The sequence below is a fragment of the Trachypithecus francoisi genome, unplaced genomic scaffold (genome assembly GCF_009764315.1).
Source record: "Trachypithecus francoisi isolate TF-2019V2 unplaced genomic scaffold, Tfra_2.0 Lachesis_group1, whole genome shotgun sequence".
Lineage (NCBI taxonomy): Eukaryota > Metazoa > Chordata > Mammalia > Primates > Cercopithecidae > Trachypithecus > Trachypithecus francoisi.
In genome coordinates this window covers 151,645,464-151,660,297 of record NW_022681454.1, presented here as the reverse complement: position 1 = coordinate 151,660,297, position 14,834 = coordinate 151,645,464, and positions in this window count along the sequence as shown.

Genomic DNA, 14,834 nt, shown 5'->3' with positions numbered 1-14,834 from the left:
TCTGGGGTGGGGAAGTTGAGTGTCTTACCCAAGGGCACAGAGTCAGGAGCAGAATGTAGACCCAGTGTTCCAGACTTCATATCTTAGATTTTCTTTTACTAGAGCCCTAGGCCTGATTAATTTGGTTTTCTAAACTGCATGTTTTAAAATTCTTGTCCTTCTTAGGGATTATTTTGTTGTTCTTGGATTTTTTTTTAGAATACTAAATCATTGGGCTATAAATAATGGTAATCTTAACATTTGGTTTTTTCTTAGCTATCCATCTATATTCAGTTCTTTTACGAACGTCCAGGTCCTGTCCCCTGGACATAAATAGGGGCCCTAACTAGCTAACACCAAGGGTGTGGGGAAAACAAAGGTGTTTGTGAACTTTGTTCTGACAGCAGAGGAAAATAAGCAGACATTTCTCCATGGAGCCTCCTAACTCAGTGCTACTTGCAGTGTTAGGCCAGTAGGGATCAATTACCACCTAGGAGGAGATTTTCCCTGGCTTCCTTCCTGGTGACTAGCACCTTATTATGAGGACCTCACTTTAGCCTATTGTCTTTAGAAAGATTAAAAGCTGCAGCTTCAGCTGGTTGTTTCTGTTGTTGTTGTCAGTGTTGTTTTGTTGTTTTTGTTTGCCAACCATAAAATAAGAACATTGAACAAAACAAAGAATTTACATTTAGCATTATGAAGACTCCTAGCCCCAATTAATACAGCTTAATATAAAATTAACAACAAATTGAGGCAGCTGTGATCAGAGGAAGGCGACAGAAAGGCAGAAATTCTGAGTTAAGGGCCTGGAAGTGCCATTTACAATGAAATAAACTCAGATAAGTCACTTGCCACCTCTGAGCTTCAATTCCGTCTTTCTAAAATGGAAATAATATTCTAGAGGGCTATTTTGAGAATTAAACAGAATCAAATACATTGCAGCATTCTATGAAAATTCATAATGTGATGCAGATGATCACATTATGTAATCATTTGTATTATTCAGATAAACAAAGTAAGGCAGAGAGGCTTTTCCATTTCTTCTTTGACAGCACAGTCATCCAAGCACGCAGTGTAGACAAAGGACATACCTTTACTCACAGACCCCTTCTGAGTACTGGCACAGGGCACAGGGGTGAGCAAGAAGCAGGCAAGTGTTTTGGAGTGGAGTAAAATGGACACAGACAGTCACTAGGCAGCCAGCACATACCACACAGATTTGGGAGCTTTCTCAGAGCTCAGTTCCTCTGGCTCTTCACTAATGAGGTGGTTTATAATCATAAAAACAAAGACTAAAAACCTGTCATTTGTTCAAAAATGCCTCTCACGAAGCAGAAAACACCCCAAATGTCTATTTCAGAAATGATACAATGATATCAAGAAATGAGTAAAACATTTGATGTGCCCAGAAAACATAAAGCATATTTCACTTTCACATATAAACAATAAACAAGCCATGTTACTTCTTCGTCACTTGGAAGAAATATAGCAACTACTTTATAAGTTAATCTTGTTTCCTATTGATCCCAATTTATTATTATGAGACAATAATAGATATGAATATTGGGTGACCCAGGATTGTTAACAAAAGGAAATATGACTATAGCCTTTGGCTACATATTCAGAAATGCAGAAGACCGCTGCAGTGCCACTGTATTCATATAGGAAATGTACTGAGAAATTGGGTATTGCTATCATCAAACAGAACGGCATTGAGAAGCATCAGTACTATCAAGTACCAGAGCAGCAATGAATGCTGTTATTATATTTCAAAAATCCTAAATAGTTAGACATTCTAGAGACAAAAAGACAAATAACTTTTAATATCATGCTTTGCTTTAAATACTCATATTTGATGCTCTGTGAGATTGCTGACTCTCCTGAGGCCTCAGAGACCTCATGTGTATAGTGTCCTGCCTGTACTAGACTGGAATGAGATGCTCTCTAAACTCCTCTAAGGGTTCATGGAGCACCAGCCTATAAAAATCAAATTACTCAGGCCCTTCAGAGTGTCTTAACTGCTAGTCCATTTTCGGGGGAGTAATTATGAGACAAAAGAAGATTAATCACTGTCTAGTACTTAGAAAACCTAACAGGATCCATAATAACTGTTTTAAAAGGAAAAAATAAGTCATTCATACTGCAGTAAAGGAGTAATTCCATAGGAAAACAAGAAGAGATTGATTAAGAGTTTGGCAGCAATTGGTGTTGAAAATCAATGGTTCCTTTGATAATATATCTTCAATTGCAGAGAAATTTTGAGTGACATAGGCACACTATCTCATCAATGATTTGTCACAATACTTATTGATATATTTTTTGAAAATATAATGTCTAATATCTAAAGTTAATTTGAAAGGAGGTTAGCATGTCATTCTGGTCTTTTGTAGCTACATTTACTTTTTCAAATTTTTAAAAATGTTTTAGTTGAAAATAACAATTGTACAGTATCACGGGGGACATAGTGATGTTTTGATACATATCATGCATAGCGATCAGATCAGGGAAATCAGCATACCCATCATCTCAAACATTTACCATTTCTGTTGAGAACACTCAACATCCTCCTTCTAGCTATTTGAAACTACGTAATATTATTAACTATAGTCATCCTACAGTATTATAAATATACTCTTATCTTACACCATGCTAAAAACTCAAGGTAGTTCAAATGAAGCTGAGTCATACCTAAAAGTCTCACGCAACTATAGAAAAAAATGGATTTTTGTCTCCAACTTCTTAATTGGGAGAACTCCAAGTGGGCAGCTCTCTCTTAAGAATTAAGCTGCCTGTGTTTGCCTCTGTAGGCACAAACTGCACGCTTGACTTAAGAACACTTATTTTCATTCTGGTTGCCCTCTACAATGACTTGCCTTTAAGTCAGATTACATAAAATTACTTTCATTTTATTAACATCCAGACTTTACCTATAAAGAATGTGAGTGGAACTGAAATTGGATCACATAGGATTAATTTTAAAAAGTTCAGTAACCTTTCCTTTCTTTTTTTTTTTTTTATTTTGAGATGGAGTCTCTGTCATCAGGCTGGAGTGCAGTGGCATGATCTCGGCTCACTGCAACCTCCGCCTTCTGGGTTCAAGCAATTCTCCTGCCTCAGCCTCCCAAGTAGCTGGGACTACAGGTGCACGCCACCATGCCCAGCTAATTTTTGTATTTTTAGTAGAGACGGGGTTGGCCAGGATGGCCTCAATCTCTTGTCCTTGTGATCTGACCGCCTTGGCCTCCCAAAGTGCTAGGATTACAGGTGTGAGCCACTGTGCTCAACCCAACGTTTTTCTTTAAAGATAAATTAAAAATCTATAAAGTTTTTAATATACATAGCAATTAAAATCAGAAATCACAGGGCTTTTAAATGTTAACTTAGTTTAACTTTCAAAGAGAATAATCTAGAATATTTGCCCTTTGGTCATAATTATTTCATGTTGTAACATACATTACACTTGTTCTTTTTCAGCTATCATTCTTTTATCTCATTTACTTCTAGGGTGTTGGAATCTGGAAGGGAGGGCTCTAGTTTTTTTCTGTGATTATCCTCTACGGACATTGTATTAGTCCATTTTCACACTGTTTGATAAAGATACACCCAAGACTGGGCAATTTACAAAGAAAGAGGTTTAATTGCACTTACAGTTCCACATATCTGAGGCAGCCTCACAATCATAGTGGAAGGCAAGCAGCGGCAAGTCATGTCGTACATGGATGGCAGCAGGCAAAGAGAGAGAACTTGTGCAAGGGAACTCCTCTTTTTAAAACCATCAAATCTTATGAGACTTATTCACTATCACGAGAACAGCATGGGAAAGACTTGTCCCCATGATTCAGTTACCTCCCACTGCGTCACTCCCACAACACATGGGAATTCAAGATGAGATTTGGGTGGGGACGCATCCAAACCATATCAGATATTATTATGACTGGTTCTAATCCTCAGAGGCCAAATGGCATCTCAAAAATCAGCCCTAAAAGCATTAGAACCTAGGAAATCAGGCTCACAATCAGTGGGAGAGTGACCTGGAGTCTCTTAGATCATGAGTTTTATCCAACTGTGACCTGCCTCCCACAGAAAAGCAAGTAACTGAACCAATAATGCTTTGAACCTCAGGGTGCCAGACCACACTCAGCAGGTCCTTGCCAGTAGAGGGGTCTGTAGAGGGTGCCCATGGAGCCAGGCCCAAAGGTTTAGCCAGACTTAGACATCCTCTAGATTGTTATTAGATTTCCTCCTTTTAGTCCTGTGTCACCCAGAATATTGGCACAACCTACTTCATGATTCTAAGTAAATCAGTTGAACTCTTTGCACCCTGGTCCACTCATCACAGAAAAGGCAATAGATACTATCCATTACTTACCTGCTGGTGACTCTCATCGTCTCTTCAGCTTCTGAACCTTCCCGGAATTTAATCTAGTGATAGCTGTAGATGGTCATACTCACATCTCACTGCCAAGTCCAATATAAGATGACAAAGTCCAAACTCTCTATTTCCTTAAATTATGTCTCCTCTTACATTTATTTCTTTTGAAAGGGACTGGATTTTCTTGTATGTTTTTTAGGGCTGCACCATTTGGTTTCTAAATAACAATTTTTCTATTTTTCATCATTTTTTTAAAAAAAGTACATGGTGCTTAATTATAATTTAACCAAGTATTTTGCTTTATAGGTGAAATGATAGAAATCCTGAAGATTTCTCTCTACTTGTTTATGAATCCTCCAATGTAAAATGTCTAGCAGAGGTTTATTCTTTTTTCAGAAAACCAAATTCAAGAAGAATAAATAAAGAGTAATTACTGATATTACAAAAGAAAGATTAATTGTCAAGAAGCTATTTTAATAATGTGCTTTACCAAAAATGTGACTTCATATAGCTAATTTTAGCAATATTATCTAGAAATGGATCTTCCTTGAGTAAGGCAACATATTCGTAAGAATGAGTTCTGAGTACACAGTGGGCATTCAATAAAGTTTTGCTTACGATTTTATCTAACAGGTATATTGTAAGTTACACTTACTTGGATTAGTTAAGAATTTTAACTGTATTGGCTTACATTCCAAAATTATTCCTATTTAAAATTTATATTTATTACCTTGGGTAAGGAGTCATCTCTCCAAGTGACCTTCAAAGTCCCTTTTGACTAAAAAATTCTACACTTCTTCGAGAAAGTCAAAAGCAATACATATTTTATTTAACTATTTTAAAATTACAAATTATGTATAACAATTATATCAATAAAACATTCTCATACTTACATAGCCAAATAGATTTAAACATACTGACATAATATTTATCTGTTCCTGAAATCACATGTGTCTTTGCTACTAAATAAGGAAGACAAAATGGTAGGCTGAGACGGTACACTACAAATGGAAACAGTGTGGGGTGATGGTTAAGAATGTCTGCTCTGTAGCCAACTTGCCTGGGTTCAAATCCTGGCTCTTCTACTTCCTAGCTTTATGACCTTGGGCAAGTTACTTAACTACTCTGTCTTAGTTACCTCCTCTCTAAGGTGAGGATGATGATAAAGATGAAGCCTACCTCCTAAGGTTGTTGTAAGAATTAAATGAATTAATATGCATATATTACTTACAAGTAGCACCTAGTAAGAATGCAAGAAGTGATGGCTATGTAATATTTTTCTTCTGGAATACATAGAGCAATCTCTTAATTGCCTATAACTCTCATGTAAATTTGCAAAAGGTGGCAAAGAGCCATAGGGCAGTAGGAAATTCTGTAAATGGGGATGGGAGAGTTCTAGTCTTGAATCCACCTCAACAGTTATTTATGGAACATTTAGTCTCAAGTTCCATGTGGACATTCCAAAATACAGCAGTGAATTAGATGCAGTCCCCTCCCTAATAGAACACAGAGCCTGGTAAGGAGGAAACAGACCTGAATAAACTTTCATAATTCTGTATGATGTGTTGGAAAAGCATCATGCACCAAAGGTGAGCAATTCATCTACTTGGGGTAGGGAATGTGAGAGAATAAGTAGCTCCTAAGCAGTACCATGAGGAGTCAGAGCTTGTTAGATCTACAGGGGTAGGCAGGTGGGTACCAAGAAGCCAGGCAAAGGAAGCAGCATGAACAAAGATGAGATTTAAATAGTCCAGCTCAACTAGAATGTAAGGTTTATACCTCTCTAAGGGTAGGGGTCAGATCCACACTGGGGAGCTTATGGGGCCCAGGTTGTGAAGGGCCTCCTGTGCCATGTGGGGAGCTCAGACTTTATTCTGCAGGTAGTTGATAGCCATGAGAGACATTCAAGAAGGGGAATAATGTGATCCAAGGCAACTTTGGAGCCCAGACCAATTAGAAGAACACTTAGCAGTCCAGGGAAAAGATGAAAAGGGGCCAGAGGAAAATGAGATGGAGGGCCATGGAAAAAAGTTAGATTTTTTTGGTGACCAACTGGATGTAGTGGTGGTGGCAGAAGTGGGAAGAAGAATAAAATGGAACCAGGGATGATTCTAGGCAAAGAGTGAAACTCTTCATGGGGATGAGGAAGGTAGGAGGAAAAGCAGATTTTACAGGAGGAACAAATGAGTTCACTCTTGGACATGCTGAGTTTCAGGAATCTATGGCTTTTCAAGTTGGGGTGTTAAGTAGGTGGATACATAGATTAAGCAGATCTCTGGAGAGAAGTATGGCCATAAGATACAGATTTGGGAGTCAGAAGTGTGTGGGTGCTACTACTTTGGAGTAGACAAAACTGCCCAGGGATAACACATAGAACGTGGTGAGAAGGCAGCCAGAATGGAGCCCTGAATAAAAGGAAGGCAGCACTAAGGAGTCAGCCAAGATGCTGGGGAAGGAATGAGAGGTAGGAGATGGCCAGGCCAAACGAAGTCTTAGGAGAGGTATGTTCGGTCATGTCAAACACAGAGGAGTTAGCAAGAGCGTCGAGAGACCATTTCATAAGGCAATAAGGAAGGCACTAGTGTGAAAATAGTTTCATAAGTGCCTGACTGCTGAGGGTTGAGGGAGTGAGTTAGGCAAAGGGAAGGGCTAGGCAAAGAATAGAGAAGCTTTTCAAAAGGCTTTGCAGTAAAGAAAATGAGAAATAGAGGATCAAATGGAAAGTTTTTTATTGTTATTCATTTTTTCAATTTTCATTTTTTATATTTTTTATGTTTTTTTATTACTATTTTTTTGAGATAGGGTCTCTCTCTGTTACCCAGGCTGGAGTGCAGTGGCACAATCTGGGCTCACTGCAGCCTCGACTTCCCAGGCTCAGGTGATCCTCCCACTTCCGTCTTCCAAGTAGCTGGGACTACAGGCATGCAAAACCAGGTATTTTGTTTTTTTTTTTCTTTTGTAGAGACAGGATGTTACTATGTTGCCCCAGCTGGTCAGAAATGCCTAAGCTCAAGTAATTTTCCTGCCTTTGGCCTCCCAAAGTGCCTGGAGGTGTTACAGGTGTGAGCCACTGCACCTGGCCTGCTTTTAATTTTAAAATTTGTTTTAAATGGAGAACACAGAAGGATATTTGTACATAAAAGGAGAACTGATGGAGAGGAAAAACACAGCTAAATAAATAAATAAATAAATAAATAAATAAATATCTGATGGAAATCAGTCCAGATGATGTAGGAAGCCATGGGATCAAAGCTACCGATGGAAGTTAGAACTGGTGAGGAGGAAGGACTTCTGTTCCTCTGAGACAGGAAAGGAGGAAGGAGATTAAGAATTGTAGCTCCAGAAACATGTGGAAGTGAAGTCAAAAAGGGTTTGTTCCCACCCACTTTAGTTTGTAAAATAGATTCTGAAGAAGTAAAATCTTAAACCCAACCAGTTGGTGAGGTCATCTACCAGCCCATGTAGATGCCTCAAAGCTTGATGTAACCAGGAAATTTATGGAAGTTATTGGTGTGTAATGAATTGACAGAGTGATAGTAGTAGGTCAATCTTCAGTATCAAACTAGGTATGTGGCAGGATGCTGGTGAATCATATTAATGATAGACGCTAGGAAAAATTAGGCTCAGAGTAATTTATTAAAATTTGTAATCACATTGTTATTGCATAAAATAATTGTAATATCATTATTATAGTACGTACTACAGAGCAGAAAATACGTGTAGTTAATTAAAAGTGGTTAAATGTCCTCTGGGCTAAAACGCAGAAAGTTTTATAGCACACCTTGAATTTAATTTGAGCTCAAGTATTAGGTCACTGTACCATTCATTTTTTTAACTCTGAGAAAGATAAAATATTCAGATTTCCTCATTTCTCCAAATTTAGTACAAGAATCTTATGAAAGCGTTAAAATTGTGTAAGTAATTGTTAGATTGCTTCTTTGAACGTGAACTTAATGTATAATATAAGCTTACATATACAAATTGCTTGTGGTAAACAAGATATCGATACATTTATAAAGGAGAGTAAGATATTCTTAAACGAGGACAAGAATAGTTCAGTTTGGATTTCAGCATCAGAGAAAGATACTGTAAACGTGAATATATTAAACAAATCACAGTTTATCAGAGTTTTTAAGTATATGCTCTACAGAAAAAAGAACATCTTCATCAGATGCCTACAGGATATGTGTGTGTGTGTATATATAAATTTTGACATCATTACAGATGATCCATAGCATTTGCAATTTGTATATATATATACACACACACACATTCAAATATATATATTCAAATATATATATTTGAATATATTTGTCAGCCTTATGATGGCCATACAAATTAAGCTAGGAGGTTTATATGTAAATATGTGTATAAATAGACATTTTACCTAAGAATGCAATGAGTCAAACAGCAAGGCTGAATTCACCAGAAGAGGAAGACTTTTTTCCCTTTTTCCTTTAAATTTTGACATCATTACAGATGATCCATAGCATTTGGAACACTTGTGTGAGGAATTCTCATATATTCTTTACTCAGATTTTATATATATTCAAATAATAAATTGAGAGAAGAACTACAGAAGAGCTGAACTGAGGATATCTTAGGTAGTTCTGGACTTTAAGATCTTGAATGAACAAAATTATTTCTGTGGTTTCTTATGTGTTTAATTTGAGGTATTGATAAAGTATGTGATGTGGAAAGAAAGAGAGATGGAGCATAAAGTGCATTCTTTTTTTAAAATTTAAGGCAAGTTCTGCAAATGTTTTTCATACATTAGGCATCTAAGAATCACTTGAGGGAGCTTATTTAAAAAGCAGATTCCTGGGTCTCACAATCAGTTTTCAATGGAGTAGTTCTGGAGTGGAGCCAGGAATTTTCATTCTAATCAGCACCCCAGTTGATTCTGAGGTAGGCAGTCCTCACACTTGCAGAAACACTGTTACTGAGGCTGGTTCTTACAATTTTGTCAAACCTCAGGTCATTGCCACAAGGTAATGGGGCCCAGTGAGATCGATGGTATAGTCCTGAAGGTAAGGCAGTCCCCCTGACGTATTCATGAGAACCTAAGAGATACTCCTACTAAATAAGATATTGTTCCTATGTATTTATTAAAAATTACATAGTCACCGCCGATTGTTAATTATGATTAAGAAGAGCTAAATATAGCAAGGTTTCAAAATCATTTGCAGATGTTAAGGCTCAGTGATACAATGGACTAAGCTCAAGTCCTGATTTTATTTCCTTCTTAGTATGACCCAGGCACATGTCAACCCACCTCCATAGTATCTGACTTTAGCTGATTCTGGACCATATAATAATAAGATAGTAACTTTCTTTGCCTCAAATAATGACTTATCTTAATCTATCGAATATTAAATAATCTTTAGCTTTAAGATTACGTCATTAATGACCACACACACACGAGCCTAAATGTAAAGGCACTATGTTTTCTCTTGTGCTCTATGATCTTCAAATCCTCTAAAACAACACTCATTAAAATAAAGACAATTATGTTTCACTAAGAAGCTATCAAAAATGATTTCACTCCTATTTTATCCCTAATTCTCTACTCTGTGTTATAATGAGTTGTGTGTTATAGTGCATATACTTAGGGTCCTGTTTTATAGAATATGTTGATAACAGCCTGGTATCAACAACACACAAAAGAAAAAAACACAGAATAGAAAATGTTCAGTGCTTAGATGCTCACCTGTGGATCACTTCTCAGTGATGCAATGCATTGGCATCAAGGGGATTTTTCAAAACAAAGTTTAGTGCATGTATTGCCAGCAATTCATATCTACAGAAGAAAAGATGAATTACAACACATTTTACCAAATACAAGGACTGCTAAAGGAAGTATATACATCTGAATAAACCCCACAGTCATCAGCCTTATGATGGCCATAAAAATTAAGCTAGGAGGTTTCGATGTAAATATGTATATAAATAGACATTTTACCTAAGAATGCAATAAGTCATACAGCAAGGTTGAATTCACCAGAAGAGGAAGACATTTTTTCCTTTTTCCTTTAAATTTTGACATCATTACAGATGATCCATAGCATTTGCAACAATTGTGTGAGGAATTCTTATATATTCTTTATCCAGATTTTCAAAATCTCGTTTTATTCTTCCCTTTGTGTGTATGTGCACACATGTATATACATATACAAATATATGTTTTTTCTGAACTATTTGAGAAAGGGTCAGATATAATGCCCCTTTACCCTTGAATTCTTCAATATACATTTCCTAAAAGTAAAAATATTATCTTACATATCATAGTATAATTATCAAAATCAGAACATTTAACATGAACACAATTACCTAATCTACAAGCTTATTCAGAATTTGCCAACTATCCCAGTAATGTCCTTTTAAGTAAAAGTAAATTATAAATTATGCATTGCTGTCAGTTGTTATGTCTTGCTAGTCTCCTTTGATGTGGAATGATTAATTACTCAATCTGTCTTTCTTTAATGACATTGACATTTGGAGGAATACAGGCATGCTATTTTGTAGAATATCCAGCAATTTGTATTTGTGTCATATTTCCTCATGATTAGATCCAGGTTATGAATTTTGGACAGGAATTTCACAGGAGTGATGGTGTTTCATTTTCAATGCATCATATCAGTAGGCAAGTGGTGTTGATTTGTCCCTGACATCTGGGATCTGAGAATACCACAGTAACCTTGGTGTTGCTAGGAGATACACTGGCATTCACAGCTGAGACTTGAAGTTCTTTTGTTGAACATAAACTATTTTTTTTTTTTTTTTGAGACGGAGTCTTGCTCTGTCGCCCAGGCTGGAGTGCAGTGGCCGGATCTCAGCTCACTGCAAGCTCCACCTCCCAGGTTTACGCCATTCTCCTGCCTCAGCCTCCCGAGTAGCTGGGACTACAGGCGCCCGCCACCTCGCCCAGCTAGTTTTTTGTATTTTTTAGTAGAGACGGGGTTTCAGCGTGTTAGCCAGGATGGTCTTGATCTCCTGACCTTGTGATCCGCCCGTCTCTATTAACCAGAACACCAGTCAAGGTCCGTTTTATTGAACCAGAGCAATCAGTCAAGGCCACTCTGTGATCTTGTGTCAAGACCATTCATTATCAAGTCTGAGCATAGACAAAACCATAAACATTGTCATCATCATACAAATGACTAATCATCCCTCGATCCTGGCTAATATGTATGCCTGTGGCTTCTTTACCAATTACAGCTCGAGCTTCAGTCTGATCTTCCTTCCTTCTATATTAGCTTTAATAAGTTATTCCAACCATAGAATTACCCCTGCTTCCCGAGAACATCCAATCCAGAAATTCTTTAAGTCCTCCACAAATTATCTAACACAAGCCCAAATCCTATAATTCCTGTCTAACACCTTCTTACTGAGATGTCCCCATGATTTCTCATGAGGTGCATTCTCTGTCACTACAATAATTAATAACACATCTTGTTCAACTGCAGGTGTGTTCCTGTTGGTCTTAGGCCACAAGGCATTGACACTAGTGATCATAATATTGATCAGTTGGTTAAAGTATGTCTGCCAGGTTTATGCAATGCAAAGTTACTATGTTCCTTTTGTAATTAATATGTTTCTTGTGGGGCAATACTTTGAGACTATGTACATATCCTGGTACCCCTCAAAGTTTCTACCATTAGTTTTAGCATCCATTGATAATTCTTGTCTGAATCAGTTATTACAATGATGATTGCCAAATGGTAATTATTCTAGTAATTCTTTCTATAGTAAGGAGTTATATTTCCATCATAAGAAAAAGGTTTCTATTATCTCCTGCCTATTAATATTGCTGTGGACTTCATTGTATTATGTTATTCAATGGATTAGATCCATTAATATTTTTATTTGTTCTGATGATCAGGTTGTTCCAATTTGTCCTGTGAAAGTTCCTTCAGGCTGGCCTGTGTGTTCTTCTGACTTGTCCCTACCATTCTTTGTTTGCTTGTTTGTTTATTTTAGAGACAGGGTCTCTGTCACTCAGGCTGGAAGGCCAAAGTGTAGTGGACTGATCACAGCTCACTGCAGCCTTGAACTCCTGGGGTCCAGTGATCTTCCTGCCTCTGCCTCCCAAGTAGCTACAACTGCCTAATTTTTAATTTTTCTAGAGATGGGGGTATTGCTTTGTTGCCCAGGCTGGTCTCAAACTCCTGGCTTCAAGAAATCCTCTCACTGGCCTCCCAAAGTGCTGGAATTACAGGCATGAGCTATTGCACCCAGCCCCTACCATTCTTTGAGCACTTCTTTACTTGTTGCCACCATAAAATGTTCCAGGCTCATCTTGTTCTTTCCCAACCCCAATTCTACAATCAATATTTTTTTTTTTATGTAGCCCTTGTTCCTTTTAGTGTATAGAATGGCATTTAGAAATAAAAATCTGGACACTTTGTGTGTAATTGGTAGTGGGGTACCATTGTTTCTAGATCATCTTAGCAAACAGAAGTAGAAAATAGCTTTATGACATACAAACACACACATGCATACATGCACTCATGCATGCATACATTTATATCTATTTCCATGTCTATCTCTTGGAAGGTCATGGTTTATTAGCTAAACTATAAATTTATCCTAATACCTGTAATCTGACCTCACAGGGGTCCTTCTACAGTTGAAAGGCATTTTAAGTATACATGCACATCATGAATGGTAGGCAAAAAACCATGTCCCCAACAATGGCAGCTTTAACTGAAGAGCATTTTAAAAGGCTAAAGAGAATTTTCCAGGTATTAGTATGGTCCTTATGGCCATGTGTGTGTCCAGTACTGTCTATTGGTAATTCCTCTTTATAAAGCCCTGCTTACTGTCTAGCAATAGTTTCTTCCAGCCACCTTCCTAAAAGTTAGAGATCAGTCCTCCCAAATGTCAGCAACAGTACTAGTCCCCTTCATATCAGCAATGGGCTTCCACCAACCTTAAACTGATTTTTGCTCACTGTTTCACTGACAATCAGTTTGAAGAAGTTTGAAGTCATGGTAAAACTTGCATTTTAACACACAGAAACATCTTTTTTTGTTTCTTTGCTACAGTTGCAGGACTATCACTAGCATTCTGCTGTCAGCCTTGGAATTCAAAGTTGTTTGCCAGGACACAAAGTTGGTGGCAGAAAACAAGAAGTCTGCACATAGCATATTAATCACGAGAGTGGTATCAGAGTGGATATTATTTCCTCCAAAATTTTTTACCTTCAATCTGTATTATCCTTTGATCAGAGACTAGCCTGGATATCACAAAGTATGCACAGAAGTCAAAATATCTCAATAGAGGTTCATGAAAGTATTCACAGGAAGATTTACTAATGAGTACAGGACAAAGCTATTTTATACCTTCTGTTCAGTGCTCACTGCACTTACACCATGAGAAAAAATTATGCGTATTTACACGCATACACACACACACACACATTAATAGTATGTCCTAATGGATTGTTTTATTTTTATTTATTTATTGTATTTTTTGAGACAGGGTCTCACTCTGTCTCCTGGTTGGTATGATCATGGTTCACAGCAACCTCAACCTCCCGGACTCAAGAGATCCTCCCAACTCAGCCTCCTGAGTAGCTGGGAACACAGGTGTGTGTCACTGTGCCTGGCTGATTTTTGTAAGGGCAGGGTCTCCCTATGTTGCCAGACTGGTCTCAAACTCCTGGGCTCAAGCAATCCTCCTGCCTTGGCCTCCCAAAGTGCTGGGCCACCACACCCAGCTTTATTATTATTCTTGACCAAACAACTTCAATTTCTAGTCTGTGATCTCTTGAAATTCTCACCTGGCTCTTGTAAAGAGTTGAGTCTACACTTTCAGTCTTCATCATTAAAAAGGATGCCTAATTCATCATCTGTCCACTGGGAAGCCTCTGGATATAGAAAGTGACCCGTACAGCATCTGAGTCATGACAAAAGCACCAGAGAATCCAGAACGGTATGGTTACACTGAGGACCTCAGCCTAGATCACCTGAGATCTGGTCAGCTGGGGAAACTGTGCCCGGGCTGGATATGCACACCACCGCCCATCCGACACACTCTGCCACCTCCAGCCGCCTGCGCTGCAACTTCGGAAGAGGCGGCCTCCAACACCAAGAAAAGGCCAGTTGGGTCAGAGCCCATGTGCAGCCACGTCCCCACAGTGTCACCAGCTGCCGTGCTATCCATCATGTGATGGATTGTTTAATATGCGTGTGTATTTATGTTTATGGGTATATGTGCTTGTGCAGGAAAAGTAGTTCAGAGAATATCAGTGCTGACCAAGGAAGTGTGAAACAGGGCATTGTGATTAATATGTGTAACTGTGAAAGGAGGAGAGGTAGAAATGGGAAATTAAATTAATTAAATTGAATTTAATGGTAAAAAAAGCAATTGCTTTTGCACCAATCTAATGGTTTCCTTTACTTGTGATATTTTAAACATTGTTCTTGTTATTTCTTGAATATGTAAATGAGTATAACTGAAAATATACAAAGGATGTATA